This window comes from Ostrea edulis, chromosome 3 (assembly GCF_947568905.1).
Source record: "Ostrea edulis chromosome 3, xbOstEdul1.1, whole genome shotgun sequence".
NCBI classification, from domain to species: Eukaryota; Metazoa; Mollusca; class Bivalvia; order Ostreida; family Ostreidae; genus Ostrea; species Ostrea edulis.
Genome location: NC_079166.1, coordinates 66,553,432 through 66,567,036, shown reverse-complemented (window position 1 = coordinate 66,567,036; position 13,605 = coordinate 66,553,432). Strand labels below are relative to the sequence as shown.

The 13,605-nt window shown below is 37.1% G+C and overlaps 1 protein-coding gene across 2 annotated transcripts in view; it reads right to left on the bottom strand.

Moving 5' to 3' along the window:
* LOC125676088 (potassium voltage-gated channel subfamily KQT member 1-like) overlaps positions 1 to 10,730 on the bottom strand; it is a 53,860-nt gene extending 43,130 nt beyond the window's left edge. For both annotated transcript variants that reach the window (XM_048913985.2, XM_056158617.1), the window contains exon 1: positions 10,314 to 10,730. The gene's annotated coding sequence lies outside the window, so the exon portion shown is untranslated. The remainder of the gene's footprint in view (positions 1 to 10,313) is intronic.
* Positions 10,731 to 13,605: the final 2,875 nt, after the last annotated feature.

Here is a 13,605-nt window from a genome sequence, read left to right as displayed (position 1 = left end):
TATACTATAGACTAGCTATGTGAATACGGATAACAGTAATGAAAGTGTAAATTTTGTTTATATCAGCCATTGGTATACATTAAGCTGACCATATCAAGAATGATATTTGATTGAATTAGGTCATTAAATTAAATTGGAAATTATTTTTTATTTCCTCTTCAGCACGAGTGATATCTTAATTTTAAAAAAATGGTGATTATCGATTTTTGTTTGAGCTATTTTCTATAAAATACTAATAAATTACTAATATTGTGTATCCCTGCAGTTTGGCGGTTGCATGATATCTGATAATCGGTCTTTAGGCAATATATGAAGGCAGTGATAAGCATTTGTACCCACCGTGTGTGGATGATAGTATGTTTTGCGTCTCAATGTGCGTAAGAGTTCCACAAAGGGAAAGACCTATTGGACAACTCGGAAATTGCGTATTGGTGTGAAACACGTCAGACAGCATTATAACAGTAATATAATGATTATAATAACATTAAGTTGCTGTCCTTTAAAACAAATGTAGACGTGTTTCTAACAGAAATTTAAAATTATAGGTTGAAATTTAAATGTGTTTTAAGGAAGTTAGCTCCTACGCTTTTCAGCACAACCGCGCTGGATGTTACAACTAAGTCATTACTGGTTCAATACTGATCCCAAACATGTTAGACATCAATTACTGAACCCTATCCAGTTGAAACATTTTGTGTCAATTCAAATTTTGAAAGGGTTTGACATGGACTAAATTTTGTGGCGGAAGGTTTAATAATCAAAAAGTTCTAAATGTGCATGATATTTCAGTTTCTGGTTCATCCAATATATCTTCTATTTTTATACTCCTATACATGTATAATGTATTTCAGTTTTATAATTTAGGATACAAGTAGTTGAGACTTGGAACTAGTTCAAATGTAATTTATTAATTTGGTTGATATATTTTTTCCAAACAGAACACCGATTCTTTAAATTACTCAAAATTTTGTATAAAAATCCAGTATTTTCGCCAATAATTCAAAAATGTGATCCCCAATCCCCACTTTTTAAAAATTCTATTTTAGATTTAAAGATACTAGTATTAGAAATTGACATTGCTCCTAATATGTCCTTTTAAACTCTCAAATCTTAGCAAAAAGGTCATTATTTATTTCCATTGCTAGTATTAAACCTTTTTATCTGTATTTTTAGAAGCCATGGTTATGTTTCTATTTTATGTATTGATTGATTTGTGTTGCTTATGTTGCGTTGACTACAACAGACGAATCAAATAAATCTTGAGTCAATTTTAAGTGCAAAAAGGTCATGTTTAGAACACTGTGGCTCAATAACAAGCATTGTGACCCCAGTTTTTCTTTTTAATTTCCTAGTTCTCCTTCAATGTAGAAATCAAAAATATACTTCCCAAAAACTTAACATTACTCCAAATATCAGGTGCGAACCTCTTCAAAATATTTTTTGAATCTTAACACATGCAAATATTTCATTATCAATTTTATTCCTAGAGCTGTAATAAAACATTGATCTAAAAGATATGAGATATTTGTAGTTTTGACATTTAACCCCATAATCAAGAATCATCCTTGTATTTGAGCTGGACCTAAAAGTTGAAATTCAACAGGGGACACAATCTGTTCTAAATCATAACGTTCGAGTTTCATACTTTAATTCAATGAATACATCTGGAAACAAATTACCTTAATCCAATGATATAAATCTGTCTACAAAATATTGATGCTCACGGTTTTGAATGTCGTATTTCGTTTCAAAGGTTCAGTGCAACTTCGCATTTCAAGATATGAACAACAAAATATCACTTCCTTTGACGAGCGTTGCGGAGCTGAATATGTTGTATAACTATGTACAAGTGAATGAATTAGACTACATGATATTAATTGGTTTTTTTTATCCAAGCACTAAAATCTGTTTTTAACAAACCATAAAGAACATTCTGTTTTAATTCTCTTAACAGATGTTTATAAAACATTGCTGATTCCAGTAAACATGTACTTGTGCTAATGATCCCCTTTCTTGTGTCATCGAACTCCACAATCGTAATTATTCTGCCATTTCCGCGAGCGATAAATGACCGAGTAGTTACGATTGCAAATTCCGGTGCAATCGGAACATCACTCGGTCTTTTCTTTCAAGTCGAGCAAAGGCCGAGTGATGTTCCGACTGGCTCCGGTGAAAACGTACATGCGTAAGCTAACCATTCGTCATAGCATCCGGTTTAACTTCGCTCATGAAATGTGAAGATAACGAACAGTGATCAATCTCATAACTCCCATAACGAAAGAAAAAAAAAAGAGATGGGAAACACCGACCCCTGGACACACCAGAGGTGGGATCAGCTGCCTAGGAGGAGTAAGCATCCCCTGTCGTCCGGCCACAAACGCCGTGAACTCTATGTCTTGATGAGGTAAACGGAATAATCCGTAGTCAAAATCAGTTTGCTAAGAACGGCCTCATAATAGGTATGAAATAGGTCAGACAACATTTGATCCAATGATAGGTTGCATTGACAATCTCTGTCAATATAACGATCATATAATTTGCAAATAGCTGCATTTGAACGAGACTGTAACATCAACTTGTTTGTCAGTAGCCTGCCTCGATTTAAAAACTTATCATACGCAGAACAAGCTTTTGCGTATCGAATCAGTTGAGAGATATAAACATAATTTGCAGGTGGTAATGGAATATTGCTATATAAGTAGCTGAATTCATCCTTTATATATCATCTACATGGACCTCGAGGTCTATGCAATAGTAATACAAGTTACTTAACATAAGCTTCCAATTCATAAATCATAGAGGGGTGGGGGTGGCAAGCGTTTGCCTTTCACTACACGGGCTCCATTTATCAATTCAAACTTACAATATTACGATTCGATACTATCGAAATAAGTCTGAGGTTAGGAGTGTATGGAGGTCAGAAAATATATCTCACTATGCATAGAAAAATAACGGAAATGAACGCTGTCAAAAAGGTGGGTGGATATCCCCCTCCTTATTAAAGTGGGTGGACACCCCTTCCCCTTATTAAAGTGGGTGGACACCCCTTCCCCTTATTGAAAAGTGAGTGGACACCTCCTCCCCTTATCAAAGTGGGTGGACACCCCCTCCCCTTATTGAAGTGAGTGGACACCTCCTCCCCTTATTAAAGTGGGTGGACACCCCCTCCCCTTATTGAAGTTGGTAGACACCCCCTCCCTTATTGAAAAGTGGGCTGACACCCCCCTTATTAAAGTGGTGGACACCCCCTCCCCTTATTGAAGTGAGTGAACACCCCTTCCCCATATTGAAGTGAGTGGACACCCCTTCCCCTTATTAAAGTGGGTGGACACCCCCTCCCCTTATTGCAGTGAGTGGACACCCCCTCTCCTTATTGAAGTGGGTGGACACCCCCTCCCCTTATTGAAGTGGGTGGACACCCCCCCCCCCTTATTGACAAGTGGGTGGACACCCCCAACCCTGTATTAAAGTGGTGGACACCTCTCCATTATTGAAAAGTGGGTGGACACCCCCATTATTGAAGTGGTGGACACCCTTTCCCCTTATTGAAGTGAGTGGACACCCCCTCCCCTTATTAAAGTGGTGGACACACCTTCCCCTAATTAAAGTGAGTGGACACCCCTCCCCTTATTGAAGTGGGTGGACACCCCCTCCCCGTATTAAAGTGGTGGACACCCCTTCACTTTATTAAAGTGAGTGGAGATCCCCTCCCCTTATATAAGTGAGTGGATACCCCCTCCCCTTATTGAAGTGAGTGGATACCCCCTTCCCTTATTGCAGTGAGTGGACACCCCTCCCCTTATTGAAGTGGGTGGACACCCCCTCCCTTATTGAAAAGTGAGTGGACACCCCTCCCCTTATTGAAGTGGGTGGACACCCCCTCCCTTATTGAAAAGTGAGTGGACACCACCCTTATTGAAGTGGGTGGACACTCCCTCCCCTTGATGAAGTGGGTGGACACCCCCTCCCCTTATTGAAAAGTGAGTGGACACCACCCTTATTGAAACGTGAGTGGACACCATCCTTATTGAATTGGGTGGACACCCCCTCCCCTTATTGAAGTGGGTGGACACCCCCTCCCTTTATTGAAAAGTGAGTGGACACCATCCTTATTGAAAAGTGAGTGGACACCACCCTTATTGAAGTGAGTGGACACCCCTCCCCTTATTGAAGTGGGTGGACACCCCCTCCCCTTATTGAAAAGTGAGTGGACACCACCCTTATTGAAAAGTGAGTGGACAACACCCTTATTGAAGTGGGTGGACACCCCCTCCCCTTATTCTACTTGCCAGTAAAGACAGTAAAGGCTCTCCTAAACACAGTCAAGAATTCACTTATAGAAGCGTACACATAAATTATAAATTAAGCAACAAATAACTAATGCACATTTTCCTTAATGAAGCCGCTCTCATCTTCAAAGGGATTATATTCAGCTTCACAGTTTACTAGTATTATTTCAGAGTTACTCTCCTTGGCAAACATGATACTGAATTGTACATATCCTGTTAAAATGATTACATAGTCCATCAACAGCACTGCAAGGACAGGTGGAAATACATTGTCTATTTTTTTCTGCCGATTTCTTGTCCGTGTAAAGACCTTAAAACTTTTCATCTGGGGTCATCCACCTCAAATACATATATAGACCTTTTACTGTACCATGTAGGTTTTCATCTGAATTTCTCTGACCACGTGTCTTAGTTTCGTATTTGCACCCATCTATATGCTAGCAGTCATGGCGACACCTACATAATATATTGCATATAATTTGTTTAATCAAACACTCAGATACACTTGATATCTACATGTATAGTAAGATTGTTGTACACATTTTTACACATTAATATCACTTCATATATGGGGTGTTTCTATTTCTTAAGAAAGTTGATCGGGTCTATAGTGCGAAACAATCCCCTGCTGCCTTGAGGAAAATGCAAGCCAAGCGTTTAAAAGAAACAGGGAGGTAAATATTTTCATATGACACTGATGAAGAAGAACTAAAAAAAAAAAAAGCGACAAACCACCTTGCAACACGGTATATTCTAAGATTGCTAATGAAATCAGAACTTACTGTCATGAGGATTTTGAAAGTTCTATTTATAATGAACTCGTCTTTCTACTGCTAACCTTGAAATTCAAAAATATCCAAGATCTGGTGTCCTGCAAGTACATGTACAGTTGACAAAATACAAAACAACACTAGTTTACAGGTACATTAAGTCTATTTTCCAGTGATCCTAACCTGATATATTTCTCCATTTGTTATCCAAACTTTATGCAAGTTTCCCTTAATGAACGTTTGATAAACTGAAGGGAGACATCTTGCACACAAATACCTACCACTTTAAAAACCAATAGAAACTAAGACATATGTATGTATGAATTACCATTTCAGAAACTTTGAAAATATCAATAGGAAGACATTTCGGAATGTCCTGTCTACTCACATTGAAATTTCACCTGTAGTCTTATTTTATTTTGAAAACCAACAGGAACTATATGCAAGGGCCCATTCCTGCAAGTTCAACAATATGAATAGGGTAAAACATGTAGGTGAATTAAACACTGGAAATTTCAGAATTTCCTTTTCATTACTCTTTATTTTCACCTCGTACTTTGGAAACCATAGTCGTATGTAACGTATAGTCTGTACAATTCCTGCAAGTCAGGTAAGATTTGTATGAAGAATGTATCTTAAATCTGCAACACAAGAATCTTCAGTAGCTTTTGTGACCCTGGCATTTCATCTGTAACACTGTAAACCAAAAGGAAGCAGGGGTTGTACACGTGGTCACCTTACGTCAGGTGTGGTAAAGGTAGATCTGTCAAAAGTTTACCACTGTTACATAGACGCGTCTAATGACAGCTTAATATGAGACCATATTCGTGGAAATAACAGATGAATCTGATTTAATGCGAAAGGGATTGCCAAAAATGTTAGGAATAAAAAGTTTGGTTACAGACATATAAGCAAGAAATTAATTTGGCACATTACACCAAGACGTCATTGCTTGTTTTGAATATTGGACTCTGTCTGTGACAGACATCTGAGTCTGACGTGTTTTAGGCTTAGATTGCGGGCATTTCGTTGACATTTGAATGGAGAAGGAGCGTTTGTAGGAAAGTGTTGTCCATTTTAAAAAAATCATTCATGTAGTGACATCATCGGCATTGCGTAAAATGCCAAAAGCAACCTACGCATGGAGCGCAAGGTCGTAGCAGAACGAGTTCTTTAACGTGTCAACGCCTACCGTGTCACAGGATCTCCGTTCTGAAGAACATATCCAAGAAATTGTGAATTTCACTTCTAATGCAAGGTCCTTGATGAAGGAACAATCAAAACCTGTGTTAAATGTCTTAGGTTAGATGCGAGTAAGGTGCGGCGCCGGGATCAAGAATCGAATCCGGGACTTCCGCTTCCGGTTGCAAAGCGAGCGCCCTAACCACTGGGATACAGCGACCAGCTGACATTACACATTCAAAACTGGATTTGTGACTCTGAGCATCAAAACATTTTTTAAAAGAAAAAAAAACCCTAGAAATTATCTTTTTCGAGAAAAAGTGTACATATCTTTTCTAATATTAAAGACACAGAGCCTTTAGGTGCTAAAGTAACACGTGATAACCTTTTGTTTGACAAATCGATGAATTGGTCAGAATTACCATGTACTTTTCACGATATACACCTGTATATAGGACTTAGACTAAAAAAGCTGTCGTATGATAAATTGCAATATTAAACTTTTCACACTTTGGTGGCTGTTAAAGCTGTAAAGGGACTGTCTCTTAAAACGTGCTATTGGATAGATGGCGCTGTACAATTTAAAATCAACAAGACTACACATGGAATGTTTAACTTTATTTCAAATAAAAGTATATTCTTTTTCCCTCTCCCTGTGAGTTAGTGTAACCATTATTGTTGTTATTTTTTCTTCAGAAGAGATCCTCTTGGGAAGAATGCGTCACACTAATTTGAAGGTACAGAACTTTAGCATTCGGAATTTAAAAAAAAATAAATGGATGGAACAGAGAACTAAAGATCCATCCAATATAAACATTGTTTTGAATTCTTTGACATAGAAAACTCGAGGCGGCGATGCTTAAAAATATTACGGAGATGCAACACCTAAGTAACTGCTCAGGAAAAGGCTGCGCCATTAATCACACGTTCTTAAATTACAGATCTTTTAGCTTTCAGGTTTATCCCATTTCTTCCCCAGAGAGCTATAATTTTTGCAGCTAAGAACACGTACATGTAATTACAATGTCGTGAAATCAAACTGATAAACTGAACGAGACTTACCGAGCACATTTTATACCCTTGTGACACCGAGGATAAACTCCTGGATACTATAAATTATCCAAGTCCAACCCAGGTCAAACCAAGGCTGTATGGAATACATTCTGGGGTAAATCCCCTTACTTAGACCTGAATAATGAATTTATTTCGTACGTAACCAAATCAACTCGTTATTCAGGTTCAATCATGTGTGGTTGACAAATCAACTCGTTATTCAGGTTCAATCATGTGTGGTTGACAAATGATGGGGATGCTAACATAATGTGGTTTCGCCAATTTTCAGAGATATCTTTTGGAGGCTAATCCAAGAAAGAGGGGGGGGGGGGTATACCATTTTTTTTCGGTGTCAGACTCGCCATGGAAATTGCAATTCAATTAACGGATGATGAAATCACAATGAGCGTTGGCGGAGAGAAGTACAGATTGTCGTCTGTATTTGGATAGCTGTGATTCTAGTTATCGCGTGACTTCAAGATGAACATGAAAACGAAATCAAATCCATAATTAGAGAATAATTAACAAGCTCTCACGAGGGATATCACTGATAATCCTTAGCGCAGTCATTTAAAGCTTTTGATTCACCCAAAACTCAGTCCGTGCAAACTAAACACGGCAGCATCTACCGATACTTTAGACGGGATTAGGTGAAACTCTCAGTTTTTGTCTCGCAACATCCACTAGATGATCAAGAAGGAAAAAGAAAATCCTATCCCTACGTCCGTCTTAACAACAAGTGTAGGTAAGCACTGCGTGTAGATACAGAATCTAGTGTACTGATCTTCAGTCTGATTTCTATTTCCATTTCATACCATAGATGTTCTACATTTGGAATTCTGAGTAATATATTAATTGTTTTCTCTATAACAATCAAGCTCTAAACATATATTTTCTCCAAGTACACATGTATTTATATGGCGGTCTGATTCCATTTCAAGACTTTGAGAGAAGATAGTCTAATACGCCGGTTTCGAGATACGTCCGATTTATTTCCCTTTGTAGAACTCTCGTACATAGTAAGGCGTGAAAGAATTTGTTTACACGCGGGGGTGGGACAGATATTCATCACAGCGTAAGTGCATGTGCTCAGTAAGTTTCTCATACGCTGTTTAATAACCCGAATTCGACTGATACACAAACTAAGTAAGTGATAAGTATTTAGGAAGTAATTAAATACATAGAATTCATATCCTATCACGTTATTTTGCTGGTCATAGGTACCATATCCAAGATATTTCTTGCAAATATGACATTGTTTGTATGTTTCCACTTCGGTAAAACATTTCTTTCGATAGTATTTAGTATTTCCCACATTTACACATTTAAAAAGAAGCAGCTTTTAATACATTTCATCGTCTTCCTTGTTGGCTGTATATCCACTCTGTCCCACTTAGGCATTCAAAGTTCCACTAAATGCACCTCCTATACAGAAGAGTTCGTATCTCGAAACTGGCGTATTAGACTAATGTGCCTTTTATACATATCAGGTATAGGTTTACAAAGATAATACCGGAAAGAAAAGTGATCAATAACATGTTTGTAAATACATGTAATACACTTTGAAGAACAATTCATTTGCTCAACTAAACATTGAACAAATATATCGGCCAACCCCTGGTTTATGATTGGAAACTATTTTTGAAAAGTAGCCTCCCCTTGTTCACACTCAATATATCCCAGCCGTATTTCGTACATTTTTTCTGCTATACAATAGGCCCAATTTTTGCTGCAATTTTTCATCCTATCACAATTGTAATATAATTCATCATAACAATTTCTGATAATGCAATTTTCACTACGTACAGTTGTACATGTAACACTTTAAACCAAATTTTGAACCTTTAAAAATATCGAAAAATTTTCGTAAGTAGCCTCCTAGATTAAAAAATATATAAAGACACATTTTGCTTCAGTCTTGTTTCTAGAGCCGCGTGTGAGTACCTACATTCCACGAACTCCGCGACCTATTTCGTGGCATCGTGGAAATTGTTGAAAAATATATTTTATGGGGTTTATTTTACCTTCTATGTGAATAGGTATAATAAATACCGCTTGAGTATATCATAAATTGTGATGGTTTATTTCATACGGTTTCGGTTTGTCCTTCTTGGACTATGTACCTTTACCACTGTTCAAATATGGAAATCATTACCAAATAAGGAGACGAGTCAAGGTCAGGTGACTTCTGCAGTTAAATAACTTACAATGTGCCTGTTATGTATGTAGTTGAAAGTAAATAAAACTAAAAATTATAATACAGAAAATTTTAAATAATAAAATTCTTTGGTTTGTTAAATGGAATGTGAATGTCGCAAACAGTGCAGGAAAAAAAATTGCATAATCTGCAAACTAACAAAGAAAACATGTTATTATTAAATGAAAACTCTGGTGTTTTTTCTTCTTCTTTTTTCTTTTAATTTTGTAAAAGAGATAGATAGATAGATAGATAGATATTGTAAATAATGATAATTCTACTGCTGCGAAAAATTACACTCCCTTAAAGAAACGTGTTAGTAAAATTCAAAATTAGTATTTTAAATGTTTTTCACCTGAAGGAAACATGAAAATACGGGTGTCTGCGTAGTTCCATACCTGTAATGAGCACTGCACCGAGAAAACCTGCGCGTGTTCGATTATCCATACAGCTACCTATGATACTAACAGGGTAATTTTGTACGCTTTTACCGATATTCAATAGCATCTCCAATTTCACACGATTTTCCTCATGTGATGTGTCAGTTGATGGAGGGAATCTTATACTCTCCTCACTCAGTCCCTCACGTTAACACAACTCGATAGCATGAGCGCGAGCATTATTTGATTAATCATTATACAAGATTTAATAAGTGTCATTCTATCTTAGCGCGAATAAAACCGTGAACACGTTTAGCCTTAAGTTATGATCTTTTTAAACTTTATCAAGAATCTCCAACAATTTGCTATGGAAACTGTTGCTACCATTAAAATGATCAAATATTTAATTTCCTCTACACATAGAGATAAAATAAACACTTACCCCAAAATTGTTAGATATGTATCCATTTAAGATCTTTTTCTAAGATAATTTGTCCACTGAGTAATCCCTTCAAAGAAAATCTAAATCAACACTGCACACGCGCGAACAGGAGGTGTAAGCAAGGAACATATCGTCTGTTATGTTTTGCTGTCGTCTGCAGCCAATACTGTCTCCGAGATCATCTATCTATCGTTATTGACCCGTTAATGCCAGCTTCAGGTAAGACCAAACTTGCATGCGCACTCGCTCGCTGCTGTGTTCTACATGCGCTGTCTCTTAAATATTCTCATTCATCTCTGGGGACTTGAAAAACTTCAGACTACGTCATCCGTGACAAGTGAGTACTTTAAAAAGAGTAGGAAACAATGGGAGCGGATCAATTGTCCACTTGGACCATGCGGCTTTGATGTTTTATAGTCGTCGAGACGACTCACACGATTGCTCTGATAAGACGCTAATAAAGCGCACGAGACCATTTATAGATGATCGCTGCTCTTGATAAACAAAAACATTGTGCTGTTTAAATCATTTTTCCGAACTAGACTGCATGGAGGCAAGATAGCTTTTCTTAACAACAATATGAGGAAGTGATGCGGTATATCCTATCTTTGTAATTGGATTTCGTGCAGAGAATTATAAAATCTATACATGTATATGTATATATTTTTTTCCCATGTCTTTCTGAGTATTTATATATGATTAGTGTCTAGCAAAATGCAAATAATTGCATTTGAATTTAAATAAATATCCATGCATGTTTAACAGCATTGTACAGATTTTATCAGGACTCTTCGTCAGCTGTTGAAATAACACGGAATTGGGTATTTCTTTTATTTTTTACTGTAAAATATTCATATTTAGATCAAATAGTATAGTAACATGACGTGCCCCTAACAGCCATGAGTGAAGTAATGAAGAATGTTAAAATCGTCTAAAGTTTTCATGTTGTGCATCTGTACACGTAACCACTAATTTATTTTTCGTCCTTCGGATGAGACCACAAAAACCGAGGTCTCGTGGCACAGCAGATATGACACGATAAAGATCCCTCCCTGCTCAAAGGCCATAAGCGCCGAGTATAAGCCTACATTTTGCAACCCTTCACCGGCAATGGTGACGTCTCCATATAAGCGAAAAATTCTCGAAAGCATTAATCTTATATTGTTTAACGTCCCTCCCGTACAAGAGGAACGTTATTAACAATATACAATTAATCAATCAATCCAAAACTCAAAAAAGTGAAAGTCATCTCCTCGGCCAAGATATCGACAACCACGAGAATTATCACGTTTTTGTGTTAACAAAGCTAAAGAGGCTACGTTTCCGGTCCTCTTAGTGTTAGTTGTAAATGTTACATGAAAAGTAGAGCTTGGATGAAAGGCTAAGATAACGAACAGTTATCAATCTCTTAACACCCACAAGGAATTCTAAATAAAGAGTTGGGTAAACACGGACCCCTGGAAATACCAGAAGTGGAAATAGGTGCCTAGGAGGAATAAGCATTCCCTGTCGACCGGTCACATCATTCCAAGTTCACGCAAGATAGGTTGATAACAAGAAAGGGCTGAATTTATTTTGGGAGCGGTCTATGGGTTCGAACAGTTACAGAGAAAGAGAAACTGGGGAACCTTGGCGGAAGGTAGCGGTCTCCGTTTGAAATAAATCTATTGCATACACAAAATGTGTATACTTCATTTAGTTTTGTATTGATATCATTGGCCTTTAATATCATCAAGATCCCCTCCTCCAAATAAAAACCACGATTCGATGTAAAATTTAAAACCAATAGATACTATTGATCTATCAGTGAACATGATGTAAGAGGGATTAGTAGGGGATCTTCTTTATAATTTGTTTTTTAATTAAGTATGAAAATATAAATATATTTTGTTCTTGTTCATGCCCCCCCCCCCTCCCGTTGATGATGTTAAAAATCCGTCATAATTTCAAAGTCCTGCCATTTTGTTTACCTTCTGAAATATCATTTAATTAAAGTCACAAGGAAGTAATCGGATGAACAGTGCCCTATCAATCGCTGGACCCATGATGCGTGAATAAAGCTCTGAAGTACTATTGTCCCCTACATGGTTTTATGTCATCCACAACGGAAATTTACCATCATTTCCAACATCTTTGAATATAACGTTTTAAGAGATTTATAATTGCATTGCATCAATCGATGTTCAAGTTACATCCATTACATAGAAATGAAAAAACGTGCACACGCAAAACTAAGAAATTTGTTACACATTGAACATGGGCAACGAGCAGTAGCAGGAGTTTTATCAACAAGTATCGCGGGGGGAAATTTTGTTCACTCAACATAACAACATTGCAACACTTATTAATCAGAGTGTTAATAATTTTAAAGACGTTATTTAGGTTGACAAAATCAATAAAGAATTGCTCCGATTATGTAAATACTCGTGCACTCCCTGATGTTGAATTTCATTTGTTTGATGTTTGATCAATAGACACTTGGTATCTTATAAAATATTCAATGAAAACCATTGGTAATGTCAACATTTGGATCTAAACTCTTCTCTCTAATTCAGATTATTGGTTTTAGAAAATATTTTGTATGATTTTCCTGTTTAATCTGCAGACATACAATAGCATGCAGAGGATGCTTGCTTACATTATTTGCTTTTATTTTGGTTTACTTCCTGTTGAGAATTTTTCCCTCATTAACGTATAAAGACGTTAACAGTTTTAATGAAGACAAATACATAAATGCTATAGCGCTTAAGGTCGTCATAGTTTTTTCGGTACTCTGCGCTTGGTGAAGGGGCACCCCTGCCTATGTTGGGCACCACGTCATTAGGATCGAGATTTGAGTCGGGGACCTACCTATTGCAAAGCAATCGTCCTAACCTCTGTACTAACACGGTTTTTGTTTTGTTTTGTTTTTTTTTTTAATTTTTTTTTTTATATTAGATTTTTTAGTTAGGCTGTTCTTTACTCACTGATTTTGACCGCGGATTATTACGTTCGTCTGATCGAGATACAGGGTTCATGGCGGGTTTGACCGGTCGACAGGGGATGCTTACTCCTCCTAGGCACCTGATTTCACCTTTGGTATATCCAGGGGTCCGCGTTTGTCTAACTCTTGATTCGTAATTCCTTATAGGAGTTATGAGATTGATCACTGTTCGTTATCTTCACCTTTTCATTGTGTAAAGCAGTGTTTAATTTGTGACGTGAAAAGAACTTTTTTCGATAAATGGGCCGAGGAACAAACAGTATAATCGTTCTATTTCTCATGAGTCATTAATTTTAAAAGATTCTCACA